Consider the following 17764-nt stretch of genomic DNA (forward strand, 5'->3'; position numbering starts at 1 on the left):
ACTAAGTATTTATGTTGGAGAAGCTAATCTTCCTGTTAATTATTGTGGTTGGACTACCTAACCAAGATGGCCTTTCTTCTTCATCTTCCTGTTAATTATTGTGGTTGGACTACCTAACCAAGATGGCCTTTCTTCTTCGTACAATCAACACCATTGTTATGTTTATTAGGTATTAAAAAAACCCACACTAACACTTTATATCTGACTATTGTATGTTGAAATCCTTTGATGTTCTTTAAAAGTCAAGGTAACTCAGATTGAATATTAGTAGGAACATATATATCACTCATAACATGACTCAGATATACTGGGTCTGTACTTATATGGACTACCTGGAGTAGCTGCAGGACTTAGAATTTTATGAGCATCACAGCTAAGTCATAATCTGTAGAATCATTTACATTATTTCAATTCATAATATGTTATTCTTAGCTACCATTGAATTTCTAGAAAACTAGAGACCAAAGTGTAACTATTTATAGTCTAGAAATGATTGTATTAAAATATTGATTCCCACTCTACAAATATGTCTCTTCTAGCTTATATCAATAGGTTTCTGAGACCAGTTTTCTATCTCCACTGTGTCAGTTAGCTTTCTTCCCAGCTTAAGAAAATATTGACCAAAGCAAGTTGCAAAACAGGTGAAACCGGTTGTAGTAAAAGAGTTACTTTTTGCTGGGAAGATAAAAGAGATGTAACTACTGTCCTTGACATGACTATATTGCTAAGCGTTGTGGACACAGATTCTGAGATTGGTAAAATACTTACTGCTTTAGGAAAATTACACTTATTTTCTCATCTATGATTTTGCATTATTCCAGTTAATCCTCTTTTTGGGGATAATGAGTCTCCTTTGAAGGACTTATGGGCATTAATAATATCACTATGCAAAAATTAATAATATGTATTGTTCTTTTAAAGATATTTTTGTACAAGATATTTTAATAACAATCTTATTCAGTGCTGCTTATTGTTGTCGGTGAAAAATAAATAAAAACTATCTTATAACTGAGGCAGGTGGTCAGATTTTTGAATGCAGACAGTGGGATTAAGTTCGGTCAGAAAGTTAGGACACTTTTATTTGATATCATGGTTTTGATTATGAAGGACTTGGACCAGGCCTGCCTCTACAGTTTACTGTCAAGTTCTCAGTTCATCACGTATTACATCTGGCCTACACTTCACATCTATCAAGCCTCTGTGCAGACATTTGGATCTGTAAACTCTGCCAGGACAAAGCTCCGGCTAGCATCCCATACTATAAATGACTATTCCCCAGTGGAATATTTTGTTTCCAAAAAAGAAATCTATTTCAGGTATCAATGCTTGCCCCATCTGTTTTTGTAAGATCTGAGAAACAACTATGTAAATGTACATATAAATGATTTTAGTCAAAGCCCTCATTCTCATCATAAATAAGAAAGGAAAGGCATTGACAATGGCCCATTTCAGAGTCCTTCCTGCTCTCTATGATTTAGAAAAAAATATATGGTCAAGATGGAGTAATAGGACTAGATTTACCCCCTTACCTGTAACAGTTAAACAACAAAAACAGACAAAATATATGAAACAATGGTTTTCATGACACTAGGTAGCAAGCAATGGAGGACGGTGATTCTTGAAAGACAGGAAATAAAAAAGATGAGGCTTACTGTTGCCCAAGCTTACTAACTTAAGAAAATTTTCATGTCATGACATGTAGGGAAACAGAGGTAGAGCCCAGTTATGATTCTGAATTGAGGCAACATTGCTGAGAGTCCAGGAAGATTAAGGCAGTGAGATTTCTTAGGAGAGAGAGCAAAGAGGAGAGAGAGATACGCAGAGTGAAGCTGGGGTCTGCAGAGGGATCTCTGTCAAATATTCAGAAGAGTTTTCTTTTGTTTTGTTTTGTTTTTGGAGATGGAGTTTCACTCTTGTTGCCCAGGCTGGAGTACAGTGGCGCCCTTGGCTCACCACAACTTCTGCCTCCTGTGTTGAAGCAATTCTCCTGTCTCAGCCTCCCGAGTAGCCGGTATTACAGGCATGTGCCATCATGCTCAGCTAATTTTGTATTTTTAGTCAAGATAGGGTTTCTCCATGTTGGTCAGGCTAGTCTTGAACTCCCAGTCTCAGGTGATCTTCCTGCCTCGGCCTCCCAAAGTGCTGGGATTCCAGGCATGTAATTGCCATTGTGCCTGGCTAAATTTTGATCTTGACTATGAAGAAACTACATGAGGCCTAGAAAAGGACCATCTGGAGGAAATAGAGAGAATCTGTGCCCATAAAATACATAAGGCTAGGAGGGCCAGAAATAGTATCTGTTCCCATTAACTGCCAGATCAGAAAAACTCATAATTCATAGGCGTTTGGATAAAGTACTCAAGAAGGTCTTGCCTCAGTGGTGGGAAATAATTAGCCCTAGCCTGAGAACTGCTCTCAACCTGCCAAATGAATCATAAAAGCAATATTTGAAAAGACCAAACTGTTTCCAAGTAACTTAACATCATTCTCAAAACAAAGCTCAAATTTATGAGAATTTAAAAGTATCCAGCACCCAACAAAGTAAAATTCACAAAGTATGCATGCAATCAAAGATTACCAGGCATACAAAGAAACAGAAAAACATCACTCATAATGGGGAGAGCAACCAATCAATCAAAATGGACCCAAAATTGGTACAGATGATATAATTAGCAGAGACAGATACTAAAACAATTATTGTGACTATATTCCAAATGTTCAAAAGCTAAGTAGAGATGGAATATATTTTTAAAAGATGCAAATCTGGTTGGAATTTCTGGTGGGAACATAAAACATAAAATGGTGCAGCCACTCTAGGAAATTCTGGCAGTTCCTCAAATTGCTAAACATATAGTTACTACATGACATAGCAATTCTACTCCTAGGATATACCCAAGAGTAATGAAAATATTTTCACACAAAAACTCATACGTGAATGTTTATAGCAGCCTTATTTTTAATAGCCAAAAGATGGAAACAATCCAAATGTCTATCATCTGATGAACAGATAAACAAAATATGGTATATCTATAAAATAATTGAATATATTTAGCCATAGAAAGGAATAAAGCATAGACACACACTACAACATGGATGAATCTTGCAAATATGCGAAGTGCAAGAACAAGACACAAAGGGCCATGTATTGTATGATTTCACTTGCATGAACTGTCCAGAATAGACAAATTCATAGAGATAGAAGATAGTGGTTGGCAGGGATTGGGAGATTGGAAAATGACTGCTAATAAATGTGAAGTTTCTTTGGGAAGTATTGAAAATGTTCTGGAATTAGATAGTGGTGATGGTTGTACAATCTTTTGAATATAACTAATACCACTGAATTGTATAATTTACATCAGTAAATTTATGGTATGTTAATTACATCACAATAAAGATGGTTAAAAATAGATAAAATCAGTTATCTTTCTTTAATTATATCACAATAAAGATGGTTAGAAATAGATAAAATCAGTTATCTTTCTTCTACCATATTAGTTGTATAAACTCTCTTCCATTTCATTCCTCCCATTCTGTCTCTAACCCATCTGCCTTTCCAATAATATGGTTTCACAAGGTCACCAATGACTTGAATGTATCTAATTCATTGTCAATCTCTGCTCAGTTTTTCCTCAATCTTTCAGCAGCATCAAAATCTCTCACCATTGCATCTTTTTAGTACAGCATCATCTCCTACAGATTTCATGAAATACGCTTTCTTAGTTTTCTCTTACCAGACTTTATAGTCGGCTATATACTCATAGTCTTCACTTAAATGTCCATTAGGTACCAAAAACCTAACAAGTATATGACAGAATTTTTATCTACTTGCTATAACCACATGCTACAAATACACATTACGTAGGCCCATACCTACTCTTCCCTTAATCTTTCCCATGAGAGTTAACACATTTACTTAGATGCTCAAGCCAAAAACTATGGAGTTGTTTACCATGTTCGATTGCTCACTTTCCCTAATCCTATCTCATTGAACCCACTGGCAGGTCTTAATAGTTCTACCTCCAGAACTCTATGTGGAACCTGTCTCCCTTCTCCAGTTATTTATTCAGAGGGTAAAGAGGAGAAGTGGAATGGTGCCTAAGGGATTAGATTCTGTCTGGTCTTGTGAGCCATTGTATGTACATTCATCTTTATTCCAAATGAGATACAGGGTTTTTATCAAAGTAATAGCATGATCTGACTTAAGTCTTAAAAGGATCACTCTGACTTCTGTAGTGAAATTAGACTGCAGGGGGGAAAATGAAAATAGGGAACCCAATCAGGAGACTATTGAAGTTTAAAAAAGGATTATGGTTTGGACTAGAATGCTGGGGGCAATGGAGTTGTATGTGATGATTGAGTTTTATTTATACTTTTAATATAGAGCCAAAAAGATTTGCTGGTAAAGTAGATGTGAAGTGTGAAGTAAGAAAAATTAAATGATGCCAGAACTTTGGTCTGAGCAAATGGAATGATGAGTATGCCATTTCCTAAGTAGAAGATCGTTGAGTGAGCGTGTTTGGATAGGAGGATATAAATTTGGTTTTTAAAATTTCTAGTTAGAACTATTTTATCAGTTACCAAATAGAGCTATCAAAAAGAATAGTGAATATACAAGTCTGGAATTCAGAGGTGAGATCAAGCTGGATAAATAAATTCTAGAGTTTTCAGTTTGTATGTGACATTGAAAGCTACAGAAATTAACAAAATCACAATGTAAGCAGCATAGATAGAGCAAAGTTCATGGGCTCAGCCCTGGGTGCCCTCCAATAGTTAGAATCAGAGATGAGGGAAAACTAGCAAAGTAGGTTGTGACAAAGTAGCCAGTGATGTAGAATAAAAACCAGTTGAGCATATTATCATTTTCAGATGGGCAAAATTGCAGCATATTTGACTGCTATGGGGAGGAAAATTTTGCGATACAAGTAGAACAAGATGAATTGCTAGAATTATGTCCTTCAGTGGGCAGGGAAGTATGGCATTAAAACACTAAAAGACATGTTGGTCTGGATAGGCACAGGGTGTTCATTTATAGTAACAGAAGGAAGGCATTAGGTGGCCACAGATGCAGAGAGATAGGTAGGTATTTGGTAGGAGATTCTGGAGATTGTTTTATGAAAGACAGATAAGATCATTGAAGAAGAGAAGAGAGAAAGTCAAGGAACTGAGAGGCCATGGTGTTGAAAGAAATCATCCACATGAATATTTCAATCACCAAGAATTATTATAGAATAGCATTTGATAAAATGTCAATCAGCTAAAGTAAATCTTTAAGGAATAAGGTGGAGTGGTCAGGGGACACACGGTGAATCATAGCAATATTATGGTAGGAAGATGTGATATTAAAAGCCGGAGTTTTAGAGGAAGAAGAAGAGAAGATGATCTGGAAGCAGTGAAGAGCCCACCAGTGGCCTAGTGGTATGTAGCATCGGAGAGAAGATATTGCCACTACTTTAGAGGGCTACAGGAAAAGCTGTGTTTCCAGGGGAAACAGAAAGACAGGTGGAAATATGGAGATGCATGTATTAAGTTTTTGGTTGTCACAATAACTAGTGGAATTTGGTGTCCAAAGAAGAGACAAGCTAAACATCCTGAAAGGTAGTGGCAGGGCTGTATGACATAGATATATGCTATCCAAATGCCAGTAGCATCCCTGTTAGGAATCTAAAAGTAGAAAGAACATTCAGAGAAGAGGTTGAGATTGATTGTCTTAGTTGAATTTCTCCAGAAACAAATCTTGTTTGTAAGTAATTTATTTCGAAGTACTGGGAAAACCAGTAAAGGAAGAGGAAAGTGATCCAGAGAAAAGAAGACAGTCATTCAATGGTGCGATATTGAGCCAGGTATTGCATGGGCAACTGGAGTTTAACCTTATGGGAAGCTCAAATGAGGAAATCTGAGAAAGAAGAAAAACGCACTCCTCACAATTATTTAACTTCAAGAGTGAGAGAGCTGAAGTGAGTACACACCAACTTCTGAGAGTCATTGATAGAAGGATGTAGATCTGATGAACGTGAGCAGGGCACCAACAGCAACTGTTACAAGGATGCAGAATAAAGATTTATCTCTAGGATAAATTACAGTGAGAAGAATCTTCTGGGTTTAAGAATAAGTATATGTGTGATTTTGATAGATATCTAAATTCTCCATCACAGAGAGTATACTAATTTACATTCACCCCAGAAATGTATGAGTATTTCTTTTTACCTTCTCCAAGTTTATATTCTATTAAACTCTCTTCTTTTTGCTAATCTTATAGTAAACATACATTTCAATGTAATTTTCATTTTCATTTATCTTATTAGGAATGAGATAAAGCAGCTTAACGTATATGTTAAGCAACACTGTCTACCACAATTGAACCAATTTCAATTGAATTAATTTATTAATTTGTTGAACTAATTTACACTCCCACTAACAGTGTAAAAGTGTTCCTTTTCTTCTGCAGCCTCCCCAGCATCTATTGTTTCTGGACTTTTTAATAATCGCCATTCTGACTGGTGTGAGATGGTATCACTTTAAATCCCTATCAAGGTCAGCGGTTTTAAATGCTTATAGAACTGGTTTAAAGGGGGAAAATAAGGCATAATAATATGAAAGATTCAGTTTTTCTGGTAGGATTTTACAATTGCAAGAATACCATGTAAACATGCTTTTCAAGTATCATTTAGCAATGTGGCAAGTATAAATATTGTGAAGATACTATGAATGAAAACAAATCAAGTGACAAACCTTTCCTGCAAAATACAAAATAGGAGAAAATATTTGCAAGCCACATATCTGTATAAAGAAAGTATCCAAAATGTATGAAGAACTCTTACAGCTCCATACCAAAAAACCCCTCAAAAGTGCAACAACAAATAATCTGGTTAAAAATGAGCAAAGGATATCGTTATCAATTTTCCGTCTCGTTGAATCTAAATCTCATTATGGGTCTTATGTATCTGGGTGTTAAGATCTCTTATTATTACATTAATCCTTTTACCCTTGTATCCTTGTAGCTTTGAAATCTATTTTGTCAAATGTGAAAATTGCAACTCCTGCTTTTTATTTATTTATTTTTGCTCTCCATTTGGTTGGTACGTTTTTTTTTTTTCCAACCTTTTATTTTGAGTCTATGTATATCTTTGGATATAGCGTTAGATTTTGTCTGTATCTTTTGATTGGGAGATTTGGTCGATTTAAATTTAGGGTTGCTGCCGTTTGATATTAACTGGCTATTTTGTCCTTTTGTTGATAAAAATTCTTCTTTATGTTAATGCTCTTTACTTTTTGGTGTATTTTTAGAGAGGGTCATACTGGTTGTTCCTTTCTGTGTATAAGGCTTCTTTTAGAAGTTCTTATAAAGCAGGCCTGGTGGTAATAAAGTCTCTGAGTACTTGCTTGTTCCTAAAAGATTTTATTTTTCCTTCAAATGTAAAGCTTAAATTGGCAGGATATGAAATTCTGGGCTGAAAGTTCTGTTGATTAAGTATATTGAATATTGGCCCCCACTCTCTTCTAGCTTGTAGGGTTTCCGTTGAGAGATCTGCTGTAAGCCTAATAGGCTTACCTTTATGGGTAACTTGATCTTTCTCTCTGGCTGCCCTTAATATTTTCTCCTTCATTTCGATCTTGGTGAATCTAACGATTATGTGCCTTGGGGTTGGTCTTCTTGAGGAATATCTTTGTGGTGTTCTCTGTACTGCCTGGGGTTGAATAGTGTCCTGCTTTGCTAAATTAGGAAAATTTTCCTGGATAATGTCCTGGAGAGTATTTTCCAGCTTGAATTCATTCTCTCCGTCACATTCAGGTACACCAATCAAGCGTATATTAGGTCTTTTCACATAGTCCCATATTGCTTGGAGACTTTGCTCATTCCTTTTTATCCTTTTTTCTCTATTCTTGTCTTGTTGTTTTGTTTCATTAAGTTGGTCTTCGACCTCTGATACCCTTTCTTCTGCTTGATCCATTTGGCTGTTTAAGCTTGTACATATTTCACTAAGTTCTCTGTTGTATTTTTCAACTAAATAAGTTCATTTGTATTCCTCTCTATATTGTCTATTCTTTTCAACATTTCATCCAACCTTTTTTCCAATTTCTTAGTTTCTTTACATTGGGTTAGAACAAGTTCCTTTAACTCCCAGAAGTTTCTTATCATCCACCTTTTAAAGCCTACTTCAGATAATGGAACACAGTCCTTTTCCATCAGGGCTTGTTCCGTTACTGATGAGTCCTTTTCCATCAGGGCTTGTTTGGTTGCTGATGAGTCCTTTTCCATCAGGGCTTGTTCGGTTGCTGATGAGTCCTTTTCCGTCAGGGCTTGTTCCGTTGCTGATGGGTTCTGATTTTGAGTATACTCGGCCTTCTTAGGCTGTTTTTTTCCCTTCATTGTAGATGAACCGCCTTTCTAATTAGTTTTCTGAGTCAACGTCTGACTTACTGATTCCCAGTGTTGGGATCCGAGCAACGCACTGTGGCAGCCTAAATAGCAGCGGTAAGACTGATGGTGCTCTTCTGCCCGGGAATCTCTGGTCTGGCTTCCCTCTTGAGTCCGCAACAAGTGGCTCTGACTTCCTGGAGCTCCAAACTCCGGTCAGTAGGGGAAGCAGTCCCGTTGGCTCTGCATGAAGAGCTGCTGCGCCGAGATGCCGGCAAAACCGCTGTGGCGGCCACAGAGTCGCGCTGGCGACCCGTGGGGCTCCTCTACTGGGAATCGGCTGATCGGTGAGTGACGAAAATTCGTCTAAAAGTGTGGCGTCGTCTCGTTCTCTGAGCTTTCACTGGGAGCTACAATCCTGAGCTGTTAGTGGTCGGCCATCTTGGATCGATCAGAATTGCAATCTGGGACTGGAACTAAGATCCAGAACAAATAAACTCAATAGAGCTCTCCATTTTAAACACACAAAATATACATTATCCACAAAATCTAACGATATATCTATAGATATACAAAGACTCAAAACAAGGGGATGGAAAAAAACTCACCAACCAAATGAAGAGCAAAAATAAATAAATAAAGTGCAATTCTCACACTTAATAAAATAGATTTCAAAGCTACAAGGATGCAAGGGTAAAAGGATTAATGCAACAATAAGAGATCTTAACACCCAGATACATAAGACCCATAATGAGACTCAGATTCAACGAGACAAAAAATTGATAACGATATCCAGGACTTGAACTCAGAGCCAGAACAAATAAACACAATAGAGATCTCCATTTTAAACACATAAAATATGCATTAACCACTTTAAACACTCAAAATATTGATCGGCCATTATTGAAACCCATTTTAGGAATGAAGTAATATTCCTTTTTCCCTCTTTTTCTTTTTTTCCCTTCTTTTTCTCTTTAAAAAAAAAAAAAATGAGCAAAGGATCACAATAGATATTTCTCTATGGAAGACATGCAAATGCCCAACACTTATATCAAAAGTGTTCAGCATCACTGATCATCATGGAAATGCAAATCAAAACCACAATGAAATTTCCTCATACATATTAGGAGGACTGTTAATAATAAAAAAAAGTTAACAAGTATTGGGCAGGATGTGGAAAAAAGGGAGCACGTGTATACTGTTGTGGTGAGAGTGTAAATTGGTGCAGCTGCTATGGAAAACAATAAGGAGATTCCTCAAAAATTATAAATAACCCCAACATATGATCCAATAATCCTACTTCTCAGTATTTATCAAAAGGAATAATGTTAGGATCTTGAAGAGATATCTGTATTCCCAGGTTCATGACAATAGCCAAGAAAGGGAAGCAACTATTGATGGATGAGTAGATAAAGAAAATGTAGTATATACTTACAACGAAATATTATTCAGCCTTAAAGAAATCCTGCCATTTTCAACAGCATGGATGACCTAAAAGATATTATTCTAAGTGAAATAAACCAGACATTGAAAGACATGTACTGCATTATCTCAATTATATGATGAATCTAAAATAGTCAAATTTATAGAAGCAGAGAGTGGAATGATGGTTGCCAGGGGCTGGGGGCGGAGAGGCATTATCGGAGAAGTATTCATCAGAGTCGGAGAAGTATTCATCAGAGCATACAAAGTTTCAATTATAAAAAATGAATAAATTCTTGAGATCTACTGTACAGTATAATGCCTATAGTTAACAGTACTATAATGTATAAGGTAGACATTTTGTTACATATTCTTATCACATACACACACATATGCACACACACAGTAATAACAAGGGCAGGAGAAAACTTTGGAGGTGATATGTAGATTAATGGCATAGATTATGGTGATTGTTACATGGGTGTATGCTTACTTCCAAACCCATCATGTTGTGTACATTTAATATTTATGACCTTTCATATGTCAATCATACTTCAATAAAGTGGCTTAAAAAATTACACACAAAAATTTTAGTAAGCATTTATGTGAACTTATTTGTTGTTCTAGAAACAATTTCAATATGTAAATATATATAGGCATCATCTTCCCTAAAACACAAAAACAGAAAACAAACCAACAAATTTATCCTAACATTATTTCAATAGATTCTTGCTACTTGGAATAAAATTAGAACTGAGAGCATCGTATACACACTTAAATAATTCTTTAAAACAATTTTGACAAGACTAAAAAATGGTATGCTCTGAAACCCACTGGCAGATGATAAATGCAGCTTCAGTTTCTTGAGTTTGGATGAAGGGTATTAGCCTGAAAAGTCATCTTGTCCTACAACAGACTTACTGTAAACAAGGTACAGAATTAGTTTTATTAATTTACTAAGATATGTTTTTCAAACCAAGTATAACTTAGCCTATACTGACAAATACAACTGTATACAGTATTTCTTTGAATTAACCTAGTCATCTGAACATAAATGCATACAGTTTGTATCTTTGTAATGTCCCTTTCTTTTAGGAACAAACCAGTGTATAAAATAGCACTATAAGCACTATTTATGTGATAAATCTGGACATGTGCTCCAGTCTGGACATGCACTCCAGAAATATTCTTACCTGTAAATGTAAAATTTTAAAAATGACAAATTTTGAAAAATAAAAATATTTCTTTTTTTTTTTTTTGAAATGGAGTTTTGCTCTTGTTACCCAGGCTGGAGTGCAGTGGCGTGATCTTGACTCACGGCAACCTCCGCCTCCAGGATTCAGGCAATTCTCCTGCCTCAGCCTCCTGAGTAGCTGGGATTACAGGCATATGCCACCATGCCCAGCTAATTTTTTGTATTTTTAGTAGAGACGGGGTTTCACCATGTTGACCAGGATGGTCTTGATCTCTTGACCTCGTGATCCACCCTCCTCGGCCTCCCTAAATGCTGGGATTACAGGTGTGAGCCACGGCGCCCGGCAAAATATTTCTAAGTATTATCAGTCATTAAAGTTTGTATTGCCTTTAAATATTGTTACCACAGTGTTTAAACAATTTATAGCGCTTGTTTTAAATTATCTGCATTTTTACAAGAAGTATAAAACCCAAAAAATTTCCTTCTAAACTAACACAAGAATATCCATGGTCACATGCACTTGGAATTAGAAATGATAATTTACTGGATGGAGGTCTTTGTCTACACTGTTAACATAAAGAATCAAATCTCTAGTTTCATGAACATGTCATAGAAATATATGCTTCAATAACTTTAATAACATAACAAGATGTATTTTGTTTATTTGTTTGAGACAGAGTCTCACTGTGTTGCCCAGTTTGGAGTACAGTGGGGTGCTCTTGGCTCATTGCAACCTCTGCTTCCTAGGTCCCAGTGATTCTTGTGCCTCAGCCTCCCAAGTAGCTAGGACTACAGGCACATGCCACCATGCCTGGCTAATTTTTGTATTTTTAGTAGAGATGGTGTTTCACCATACTGGCCAGGCTGGTCTCAAACTCCTGACCTCAAGTGATTCACCCACCTTGGCCTCCCAAAGTATTCTATTGCAGGTATGAGCCACCACGCCCAGCCTATAACAATGTATTTTTTATAATAAACTGTATTTTCTATATCCCCATTTTTTTTTTCCCATTGGAAATAAGAATTTCTCAAAGGCTGGCTTGAGTTACCGCTCAATCTTCTTGAGGCTATCTGCAAAAGCACCATTTCTCACTTCTTAGTGTATACTGAGTGGTAATCTGCTACCTCAGAAAAACAGGATTTTGGGTTAGCTATGCTTGGTGAAGAATGATGGCTTTCTCTGGAATAAGGGTAGCATAGTGTAAAGCCTATTATTCCAATTTGGAAATATCCCATTTTAATTTCCTGTATTATTCTTTATCATGTCTTCTAATCTCATCCACCAAAAGGCACAGGGAACACATGCAAATTTTTTACCACACTTCACTAGCATGTGCTCCCATATGTTTCTGTATAGTGATTTCAGTTTTTTGTTTCTTTGATTACGGTCTTGAATTTTATCCCCAAACAGAATATATTCACTGTGATATGAAAGAACTGTATAATTAGACACATTGGTATGAGACTATTAGAAATTATAAACAATGACTCCTATTATTATTTACTGCTTTATTAAGAAGAAAAATGTGTATTATTACCTACACTTACTCTGCAAGGCCTATTTAAATTTTAATAATAAAGTTGTTTTTGAAAAGACACTCTTTAATCATCTTCATCTAGCTTGGAAATTTCATAGAACTCAATTACTGAGTTAATGTCTATGGCCTGGTTTATAATAACATAGCTTAAATCAGCTGCAGTTCTAGAAGAGAAGCAGCATGGTGTGTTAGATCAAGGCTCTCCACAAGAGGTATAGATGTCCTGGATTCTCTACTCTCTTATTTGCTGTGAAACCTGAGAATAGCATTGAACTCCATAAAATGAAGGCATGTTTCTACTTATCTTGTGTTAGTTAGAATATATGGGATAGGGCAAGGTAATCTTTTCAGACCTCTTATAACACTAAAAGCATTGACTGTTATATTAGGGTTAAATTGGAAATCGAATGTTGCAGAAATTACTTGGTTCTTTGGAGGAGATCTATTTATCCAGAAATGATGTGCCTAACTATCCCCAAACCGTTAACTAGATAGAAAAAGTTATCTATCCTCTTAAAAAAAAAAGTATCCCAACTACTAAAGGATATTTGAATTTTAATTTTTGCTGTTAAATAGTAGAACTCTGGCCGGGCATGGTGGCTCACGCCTGTAATCCCTGCACTTTGGGAGGCTGAGGCGGGTGGATCACAAGGTCAAGAGATCGAGACCATCCTGGTCAACATGGTGAAACCCCGTCTCTACTAAAAATACAAAAAATTAGCTGGGCATGGTGGCGCATGCCTGTAATCCCAGCTACTCAGGAGGCTGAGGCAGGAGAATTGCCTGAACCCAGGAGGCGGAGGTTGCGGTGAGCTGAAATTGCGCCATTGCACTCCAGCCTGGGTAACAAGAGCAAAACTCCGTCTCAAAAAAATAAATAAATAAATAAAGTAGAACTCTGAGAAATGAAATAAAGAAAAGCCACTGAATGAATGTTTTGTGAATCAGGACAGCCTTTATACGGGATGACTTCATAATTTTTCCCTTGCAAGTGTAACAGATGGACAGATGAAGATGTATTCCAAGTTTTCCAGGGCCAGGTTTGCTGTATCTGTGGACTAAGGGGAAAGTAGTTGGATTGGGTTGCTGAATAAAGCTGTTTTGGTAGGCCAAGGCATGCTTCCATCCATTTTAAGTCTTTTCTTACCAAAGAAAGTAGAATGCCAGCCCACTCAGATTTGGAAAAGTGCTGATTGATATCCTGTCATTCAGCATCCTGTCACCATCACTGTGGGATCATTTGGGATGAAACAGGAAAAAAACAAAACAACAAAAACACCTTCAGCCAGTTTGTTAAGATGTATCTGTTTAAAAATCTCTTTTTGACTAGTTGCTTTTCCCGATGACTTCTTCAAATATTTGCTTTTATTTCCCAAGTTTTTTCAAAGGCTAATGAAAGGCGGGCATAAAAGATTGTTTTTACATGCTACGGTAAAGAGTATAGATTATTTATATCCTTGCTTTGATCACTTCCATGACTATCGAGTAGGCTTCATGAACTGTTACTGAGTTCAAAACATAACAATTACTGTTACCATGCTGAACAAATATCTACCTGAGTAAATGTGTAGAAGTTTCTTTTCATTTACCTGCTCAGGAGTACAGTTCCTGGAAATGTATAGCATAGAACTCCCATAACCCTATTCATTAAAAACTCTGATTCAAGGGTTCCTTGGACTCAGCATATATAATAGCTTTGAAATAGGACTCGAGTCACTTCTTTTTATGTAGTTGCAGATATGTACTTGTTGTCCTTGATGATCTCATTTTCTTTACTTTTGTATTGTTCAGGTCCACCTCGCTGAAGTCAAAAATGCACCACTCAGGCTGCCCCCAGTGATTCCAGTTTCCTAGTGGAGCCTAACCAGGTCAGGTGGTAAAAGCAGTTTTCTTAGCACCACCTATAGATAGAGTCTATAACTCTTCTTCCTGATTTGTAATTGGCATGGCCCTGCCAAGCTTCTAGAGCATATGAACTTTTTGTTGTAGGGTTTTTGTTTCTCCCCTGTTACCCACCATATTAATTCAGATCATCAATTTGCTACACTTTCCTTGCTGGGCTTGAGATACTCCTCAAGCTGCAACACCCTTGGCTGTGATTCCAACTTCCTATATGGCTTGTACCAATCCTCTCTCTTGTGGATCCTGGCTCCTGGCACAAAGCTTGCTATGACAAGAGTGTTGCTTTTTGTTTTTGTTTTTTTGAGACAGAGTTTCGCTCTTGTTACCCAGGCTGGAGTGCAATGGCATGATCTCGGCTCACTGCAACCTCCGCCTCCTGGGTTCAGGCAGTTCTTCTGCCTCAGCCTCCTGAGTAGCTGGGATTACAGGCACGCGCTGCCATGCCCAGCTAATTTTTTGTATTTTTAGTAGAGATGGGATTTCACCATGTTCACCAGGATGGTCTCGATCTCTTGACCTTGTGATCCACCCGCCTCGGCCTCCCAAAGTGCTGGGATTACAGGCTTGAGCCACCGCGCCCGGCCGCTATGATATGAGTTATAATCAACATCAGATGGATTTCTGATGCTTTCCCTACCTGACTGTTGGGGACTCTTAGTTACTCAGCCTTGGGCTTTTCATATATTTTTACTTTTGGGCATTGGATTTCCTGGCTAGTCCCCCAGAAGCTACCTGTTCAAGATTGGCTGGTCTTATGTTCTTTAAAGTACCAGCTTCTCCTTTCTCACTGATAAAAATTGCTAAGGTGTACCTTAGCAATTTGTATCAACAAGGTACCACCATGCCTCATGCGTCAGTCTGCCTAATTTGTAATACTATGGTGCTTATCCCTATATACACATATAAATGCACTTGTTTTTATTACTGGAAGATGAAATATACTAAAGAATAGGGCATTGTATCTCTAACTTTCCTTAGAAACCTCAGATCATCATTTGAGGCCCTGAAGCCACTGCTTGTTTGATCATTGAGAACCGTAACTACTATCTATAACTTGTTCATGCACTTCTGGATCTATGATTTGCCTGAATGAAATTTCATAAACTTACCTGAGGTCTGATAGAATGCACTGCTTGTAATTCCTTGCTTAATTTCCTTACTTGATGGTTTCTGGACTATCCAGAACTTCAGAAGGCATTCCTTTCCCTAGCAATCTAATTTATATCTAAAATTCCATTAAATTTAGTCTTTGACTAAGTTGAGCAAAAAGCATCATGCTGATATCTAAATAAATCATGCTGATATCTAAATAACTTGATTTTATTTTATAGATTCTGGTAGTTGAGAGATATCAAAGTTGTCACTCTGGTACTAAAGCTTTATTCCCAACAGCACAAGCTTGATAGTTCTGAATTTTTTTCCATCAACTAAATGCATTTTTCTATCAACACATGTTTTAATTCCCCTTTGCCTCCTGGAAACCTTTTCCTTCCTGGCACATTTCCTTGATCATTTTTTAAATCCTATTCAGAAACCTTCATTTTCTCCAATACAACAAACCATGGTGAAGCATTCCTTGCTCAGACTTTCTTTACCTTAGCTTTTGCAATGGAAATTAGATTATTCTTTGGAACTTGAAGTTTATATTAATAGTAATCTCAGGCAAAAGCATAATTGTGGCTCATGCAAGGCTCCAAAACAGTTTCGCTGATGTCCCTGCTTCCTGGGCTTACAGTGAACTCCATGCAGAATTATATAGCTCCACCAATAAACTGCTGGACAACTTTTGTCTTAGTCACTAAGAATTACTGTCAATAGGCCAGACGTGGTGGCTCATGCCTGTAATCCCAGCACTTTGGGAGGCTGAGGTGGGCAAATCATTTAAGGTCAGGGGTTTGAGACTAGCTTGTCCAACATGATGAAATTCTGTCTCTACTAAAAATTCAAAAACAATTAGCTGGGCATGGTGGCAGGCTCCTATAATCCCAGCTACTGGGAGGCTGAGGTAGGAGAATCACTTGTACCCAGGAGGTGGAGGTGGCAGTGATCGCGCCACAGCACTCCAGTCTAGGCAACTGAGTGAGACTCCGTCTCAAAAAAAAAAATTATTGTCAATATTGTTTTTAAATCTTTCTGACCTTTTTCTTTCTCTCAAGCTACTAACTTCCACTAATCTGTCATGTGTGAGTAAACTTCACCTTGTAAGTATCCCTTTCTGTTTCCCTTATGGATGTTACACATCCTATTGAATACAGTTCACGAGTGTTGTCCCAGGGATTTTTAGTCAGTTACCATCATTGAGGATTACCTTTATCCCTCTTTATCCTCTGTTTGCTTGACACTAGTTTGCCTCTTTCTTTATTTACTTTGTTTCTGATGAAGTCTTTGACTTTGTCAGGCAAAATGGAGAATTTCAGTCAGAGTTCAACCAGAAAAACAGAACCAATAGGTAATATATAGTAAGGATTTTTTTTTTCTTTGAGACAGGGTCTCACTCTGTCACCCAGGCTGCAGTTATGGGAGCTGGTTAGACAAGTCCAAAATTTATAGGGCAGCTGGAACTCTCAGACACAAGCTGAACCTGATAGAATTTCTTTTTCTGGGAAACCTCATTCTGCTCTAAAGCTTTTCAAGTGATTGAAATTAGGGCTACTCAGATTATCTAGGATTATCTCTTTTACTTAAAGTCAACTGATTGTAGATGTCTATTTTATCTATTCTTTCTTTCTTGAAATCTAAAAGATTGTCTCCAGTCTGAAAGAAAGCTTGAGATCTAGAATATTGTCTCACAAGGCTGTAAGATTGGTGAGCCACCCTTATTTATTGATAGAATTTACCTCAGGTGACCTAGATATAGTCTCTCTTCTTCTCGGATAGCGTAAATTTTTATAAATACTTATTTTTGATACCACTTTTTCTAGCCTCAGTTTGAATTACTGGGCTTCTATAAATACAACTTATTCTTTCTATAGATGGATTTGATTAAGTTATATTTTTCTTATTTACATTTGATTATTTGATGGGATTTAGATCTACTCAGGAAAAACAAATTATCTCCTCAGGAAAAAGAAAATATATCCTTAGGAAAAAGAAAACATCTCTTGAATATGAAACTTCTACAGTTGGCAACTTTCAGCTTCTGTATTTCAATTCTCAGTGGTTTCATTCTCATATTTTGGCCTTTTTACTATCTGGCCAAAGCTTCTAAGAGTTTCTAATTGTAGCCATCCAGATAATATAAACTACATATAAATTTGAACTTCTAGTATGAAGATTCTAAGAATCTGGACATTCTGTTCTTTAATTACTGGAAAGCAACTTAAAAAGTTTAGCATCCAATTTCCTGCTACT

At 36.9% G+C, this 17764-nt stretch overlaps 1 protein-coding gene across 8 annotated transcripts in view; it reads left to right on the forward strand.

The window, feature by feature from the left end:
* LOC144576666 (uncharacterized) overlaps positions 1–17764 on the forward strand; it is a 489614-nt gene that overhangs the window by 10669 nt on the left and 461181 nt on the right. For 4 of the 8 annotated variants that reach the window (XR_013518956.1, XM_078327895.1, XM_078327893.1 and 1 more), the window contains exon 3: positions 14303–14379. The exons of the other annotated variants lie outside the window; for them this stretch is intronic. The gene's annotated coding sequence lies outside the window, so the exon portion shown is untranslated. The remainder of the gene's footprint in view (positions 1–14302; positions 14380–17764) is intronic. 8 annotated transcript variants of the gene reach the window in all.

Source organism: Callithrix jacchus, chromosome 6 (assembly GCF_049354715.1).
Source record: "Callithrix jacchus isolate 240 chromosome 6, calJac240_pri, whole genome shotgun sequence".
Classification (NCBI taxonomy): domain Eukaryota; kingdom Metazoa; phylum Chordata; class Mammalia; order Primates; family Cebidae; genus Callithrix; species Callithrix jacchus.